We start from the raw sequence: 6,372 nt of genomic DNA, 5'->3' as shown, positions 1-6,372 counted from the left end.
CTCAGCAATGGCAGGCGCCCCTCCCCCAGCCTTGCTGCTGCCTTGCTGTTAGATCATAGACTGCTTTTTTTATAATGAGGGAGGCTCCGTGGGCATGGGATCCTCCCAGTCAGGTGTGGGATATATTCTCCTGGTGTGCCCGTTTGCTTAAAGCGCGGTATTGGGGTGGGAGTCACCTGATTTTCCAGGTGTTGTGTGTCTCAGTTCCCCTGGCTAGGAAAAGGGATTCCCTTCCCCTTGCGCTTCCCAGGTGAGGCGATGTCTCGCCCTGCTTCAGCTCTTGCTGGTCGGGCTGCAGCAGCTGACCCGCATCGATTGTCCGGCTCTCCGTAGTGAGATGGCCCCAGTACCTCAGTTGAAAATGCAGAAATCACCAGTCTTCTGTGTCGCTCGCGCTGGGAGTTGGAGACTGGAGCTGTTCCTATTCGGCCATCTTGCTCCGCCCCTAGTCTCACTTTTAAACTACCTTAGGAAAATGATCTAAAGCATAGTGAAAAGAACAATAAAGCAAGAGGAATGAGGTGTTAGTTTAATGAAATAGTAGTATGCCAAGGACTGATATATTGAAGAGATATTTCTTCAGCTTGGCATGATTTCAGGAAGAAAGCGGGTGCATTTAATAAATTAAATTTTATTTAATTATTTTTGTTTATTTATTTATTTATTTTAAAAATGAAGTTGTGCTGTCACTCAGGATGGAGTGCAGTGGCATGATTATAACTCACTGTAGCCTTGAACTCCTGAGTTCAAGCAGTCCTCCCACCTCAGCCTCCCAAATAGCTGGGACTGCAGGCATGTGCCACCATGCCTGGCTAATCAAAAAACAAAACAAAAGTTTATAGAGATAGGGCCTCACTTTGTTGTCTAGGCTGGTATTGAAATCCTGGCTTCACACCATCCTCTCACCTTGACCTCCGAAAGTACTGGGATTACAGTCATGAGCCGCCATGCCTGGCCTGGCCTTGCTTTTTTATTCTTTAGCTTTTATAGCTCCATACCCTCTAATGCCACAGGAGTATGATGAGTGGAATTTGGATACCATGTTTAGTACTGATTTGCTCCCTTGGCGAGGAGGCACCACTATCATGCTATGTTGAGATTTTTGGCAGCCAAGATCGGAGGGACTCTCTTGTAATGGCCCCATCCCTGAGATCTGAGGGAATAACCCAGGAGACAGGCACCGACTGCTTCCAGGGGAAGCAGCAATCAGTGCACTGAATGCCTTAGCAAGCTGAGTATCACTGAACTTCAAAACTGTGCCAGAGGAGTAGAGTTTTTTTAACTTCCTCTCCTCTGTCAACAGCTGACTTAACTGATTTTGCCTGTGATGATGACATCCCAGAGTGATGACTGGATTCTCATGATCTGCTTCTCTACTGTTGAGGGATTTTTACCTGATAGCATTTCTCTGATTTTACTTATTTTATTAATTCTTCTATGCCAGTTACTTATAAATTTTGGCTTATTTCTGATTACACTATACCATTTGTAAAACATGAAATTCAAGTTGATTGTAATTTTCTCCTGTAATTTTCTCCTGTCCATATTCTGGATGAATCAAAGATGAGGCTGGCAGTGCTTCTTACCCTTTGAAAACGTTTGGTTCATTTTCACAAACGGAAAATTACATGGCTTCCTGGAGACATTGATGTGTTTTTCCGGAAAGTTTGGGCCTCTATTCATTGAGAATCACTAATTTAACAAAAAGCCCACAGATCACTGTATGAATGTGTGTGGGATGGGGAGGAGGAGAGAGAGAAAGAAGGAAAGAAATGTGTTAAAATTTCATTTGAAAGAACCATTTTATTGTTGGACTAGAAACCAAAGACTGTCCATGAAAAAGAGGAACCATTCTAAAATTTTCATAACTTGCTGCATGTGTGTATTTTATTTCTTAATAAAGCTCAAGTAGTTTCTCATGAAAGTCAATGAATAGAGAGCCATTTCAGGACGTGTCTGAATTGGCAGTTGGTTGGAGCTTGGCCGTAATGGGAAAGGACAGCTGTTTGTTGTGGGGGCTCGTCTCCATGGTGTTGGGCAGCACATCTTCAGCTCTTTCTGGGAAGACTCCAAAGTAGGAATAGACCGAGAAAAACAGCATGAGGACATGACTGCATGCTGGTCAGATGGAATTCAGCCTGTACTGCTCTAGCAGAGCTTCTCCAGAGGTTAGAATGTTTTGCTTTTATAGTCATCCGGATTGTTTGTTTACTAAGGGTAGAAAGGTCCCAGCCTCACCCGAGACCTCCCGATTCAGTCTCTGTGGGGAGCTGCTTGGGAATCTGTATGTTAGAGAAGCTCCCAGGATAATTGTGATGTGTGGTCATGTTTAAGAGCTGCTAGTGTAAATAATAGTGAGCAGCAGCACTGGCTGGGAGCACTGTAGAAGTTGCGTGTGTGTGTGTGTGTGTATGTGTATGTGTATTGTGCAAGAGCTATGAGATAAAATCAGGCTACTGGAATTTGCCAAGAAGCAGCACGGGAGACACATTAACCAGACGCCAAGGATGTGGCCATAGACCTTCCTAGAAACTCCCTCATCTAGGGTGTGCATTTCTGGATTGCACTGACTAGTCCTGATTAAATCCTGTATCCATAGACTCAGCACAGGCTGGGCTCCAGAAAAGGCCATCCACAATGTTTTCTTTTAAAATTCCACATACTATTTATCTTTGATTTTCTACCTCCTATGGGAACCCTAGATCCAACTTTCTTTGGTGAGTTTGCAGGGGTTTCTGATGGCTCTCTGGTTTCACGGGTTTCCTTCTTATTTTCTACCCCTTTTATTTGGAATGTCAACCTACAAACTTAAAAGATTGAGCAAACTTCGTAGGAAAACTACAGAAGCTGGAACCACATATGATGCTTTCTATTATATGCCTGTTGTATATGATAAAAATGAGGTTTTATTTACTTCTTGGGTACACTAAACATAAACACTCTCTAATGAGGAAAAGAACCCAATGAGGGGGAAAATGCTGGATGCCAATGGATGGCAGTGATTTATGGAACTCTGGGCTCAGTGGTAGTGAAGGATCATCATAAGGAAAGAAACTATTCTACAGTTTGGTGTAGCTGGGATGACTTTATATCCTAGTTTGCAAGACAGTCCTGACCTCACTTGTTGAGCTGGTGTCCTATCTAGTTAAGATACATTTCATGCTGCCCAGTGTCCTGGTTGAGATAATCCATTGTGGTCACCGTGAGGATAGGAAACAGAGAGAGGAGATTTTTCTTTGGATCACTGAAGTACTCATTTCATTATATGATATATCCCATTATAGGGTCACTCCTAACATTTGAGGGCCCAGGACAAGACACCCCCCTATTCCATAACCTGTTCCTTCTCCTCTTGACCTGGCTCCACTGTGCAGCCTGAGGATCCTTGTAAGAATGTATGTGGATGAGCCAGCCTGCTCATTCAACTTTATTCACACCCACATCCACCAGCTACCCATGAATACCCCTCAGGCCTAGGGGTGTGCACACCTGTGAGTTGATCTGCTTTGGAAGGGTGAAAACTCACACAGGCCCTGGAAGCTGGTTTCAGACCACTTGGGGCAGGAAATTCCAGGCTCATAAGTACCTGGGGAAGAGTCTAGAAGGGAAGTTGTTCCTGCAGGTGGGTGTGTATCACAGCCCTGCAGACTGCTGGCTCCGTGGAGAGGCATGGCTGGAGGAGGGCAGGAGAGGGCATTCTGAAGCATCAGCGCCCTGATTAGGGATACCTGGCCCTAGAGTGGTCCTGTCCTTTTCATTCCTGCTTTTCAGAGATCCTGCTTCTAACACATCCTTGAGCATCTCAGTAAAGCCAGCTTCCTAAGCCGTTCTGAAGTGTTTGGGTTAAGAACGTTTCACATGTGAATAATGCTTGGTCACCAGCCTGAGGTCCAGCGTATTCTTCATCTGGTCTGATAGAAATCCCTTGTCTTTAAATGTCATATATTTAAGGCAACAACTCAATTTTGCAGGTTGAAACAAAAACTTAAACTATATGAGTTAATGTTTTTAAAGTCAACCAAAGGGAAGGTACCTCTTCCCAGTGTGTTTCATCAATTGAAATCTGGTGAACGTTTTTTTATTTGCTGGTATGTTCCACCATGTGTGTAAGCATGAAGGTAGGAAAATGTTTGCTCAGCCATTTCCTCTGTGGTTTAGTTTGTTGGAGAATCAGTCAAATGGAAAGTTTTTCCTCTGATGTGATTACAGAATCAAATATTTTATAATTCCCAGGTACTTCTGAATCTTGAATAATTATTAAAGTCAGTGAACACTTTCTCTTTCTTTTCCTTGACTCGCTTTGGATTGAACTAACCCATAGGGCAACACAATATTATTTCCCTGGGCTAGGTGCACTTTCCTCTTCGTGGATTATTGGGTGCCTGTAGATAGAGTCCCCATGCACAGCAGGCAGACTGTGCACCGCATAGTCCTGGAAGTAAATTTCACCAAGAGTATGAGTGGGATTGTGCAACATGGTAGCCCTGGCTATGCATGTTTGGGGCAGGGATTCTCCTCAACTGTGTATTCCCTGGGAGGCTTGATTTTCCTCTTCTTTCTCTCACTGATCATAAGCATGTGGAGAACATGGGTGTTTGAAGAGAAAAAGTTGAAAATAATGTTATTTTCTGCATTTTCTCCCATTTTTTGAGAGCACTCATTCTCCTTCTAATATTAATGTAGATCAGGGAAAATAAAAGCCATTTGTTAAAGAACTAACTATTATGTAACAAATTGTCAAACAATCATGCCAAAGGTGTGTTTACAAACTCCAGTTCTATCTTGGTGGGTTGATTAGCTTCCTTGGGGGTCCAAACAGCTATGGCTTTTCCATTTTTATGAATGGTTCTGCATTTATAAAATTAAGAATGGACATTTACACGATTAAGAATAGAATTAATAGTGTAAAGGGATCCTTCAAGTACCCATGTGTTACTGCTTACTTTTAACCAATAAATCTTATACCAGAGTGTTCTGCCTGCTTCTGGATGAGCAAGGAGACTCATGGTCTGGTTCTTGGACTTCCCTAGCAGCATGGCCCCCAAATGCCAGTCTCCACTTCCACCTCAAAAGAAGAAACCAAGAATGCCTCTCTGGGACCGGAGGAGATATTGGCCTCTGCAGGCTTGCTGAAGAAGGGAGAAAAAGAACAGCAAGAAGCAATTGAATGCATTGATGAAGTACAAAATGAAATAGACAGATTTAATGAACAAGCCAGTGCGGAGATTTTGAAAGTAGAACAGAAATATGACAAACTCCACCAACCATTTTTTCAGAAGATGTCAGAACTGATCGCCAAAGTCCCAAATTTTGGGCTAACAACATTTGTCAACCATCCACAAACGTCTGCACTGCTGGAGGAGGACAAAGAGGCACTGAGTTGAAATGACAGAATTTGAAGATATTAAATGAGGTTACAGAATAGATTTTTATTTTCATGAAAATCCTTACTTTGAAAATAAAGTTCTCCCCAAAGAATTTCATCTGAATGAGAGTGGTCCATCTTCAAAGACCACTGAAATCAAGTGGAAATCTGGAAAGGATTTGATGAAACGTTCAAGTCAAACGCAGAATAAAGCTGGCAGGAAGAGGCAGCGTGAGGAACCAGAGAGCTTCTTTACCTGGTTTACTGACCATTTTGATGCCGGTGCTGATGAGTTAGGAGAGGTCACCAAAGATGATACTTGGTCCAACTCATTAGAGTGCTACTTGGTTCCTGATATGGATGATGAAGAAGGAGAAGGAAAAGAAGATGATGATGATGAAGAGGAGGAAGGATAAACAGATACTGAGGAGGAAGAGGAGGATGAAGGTGAAGAAGATGAAGATGATGAAGGGGAGGAAGGAGAGAAGGATGAAGGAAAAGATGATTACTAGAACACTGACAGATTCCAACTATCCTTTTCAAAAAAAAATTCTCCAGTCCCTGGGAGCAAGTTCTAGTCTTTTCTTTTTCCTCTTGTGTTCTGTCACCCTGTTCTTGAGGTCTCTTTTCTCTACACCATGGTTCTCAACTTATTTTGGGGGAAATACCTTGAGCAGAATACAATGGGAAAAGTGTCTCTACCCCTTTCTGTTTGAAATTCATTTTATCCCTTTCTGTCTGAACAAAACTGTATGGAATCAACACCACTGAGGTCTGTGGGAAATAAGAAAAACCTGCTCTGTCCGCTCTGCTGGAAGCTGGAGGGTGCTAAGCCCCTGTGTAGTAGTGCATAGAATTCTAGTTTTTCCCCTCCTTTCTCTGTATATTGGGCTTAGAGGGTACACAGTGTCTCTATATGAATATGGACAGTTAGCATTCACCAACATGTATCTGTCTATTTTCTCTTGTTTAAAAAAAGAGAAAAGAACTAAAAAAAAAAAAAAAAA

The 6,372-nt window shown here is 42.6% G+C and overlaps 1 protein-coding gene and 1 pseudogene across 1 annotated transcript in view; both read left to right on the top strand.

Annotated features, from left to right (window-relative positions):
• LOC108531006 (cAMP-specific 3',5'-cyclic phosphodiesterase 4D-like) overlaps positions 1–6,372 on the top strand; it is a 533,042-nt gene that overhangs the window by 26,708 nt on the left and 499,962 nt on the right. The gene's annotated exons all lie outside the window — the stretch shown is intronic.
• LOC108531004 (protein SET pseudogene) lies at positions 5,005–6,216 on the top strand (annotated as a pseudogene).

The sequence above is a fragment of the Rhinopithecus bieti genome, unplaced genomic scaffold (genome assembly GCF_001698545.2).
Source record: "Rhinopithecus bieti isolate Rb0 unplaced genomic scaffold, ASM169854v2 scaffold_6513, whole genome shotgun sequence".
In the NCBI taxonomy this organism is placed as follows: domain Eukaryota; kingdom Metazoa; phylum Chordata; class Mammalia; order Primates; family Cercopithecidae; genus Rhinopithecus; species Rhinopithecus bieti.
The sequence above is the reverse complement of the archived record's forward strand: the minus strand, read 5'-3'. Positions and strand labels throughout refer to the sequence as shown.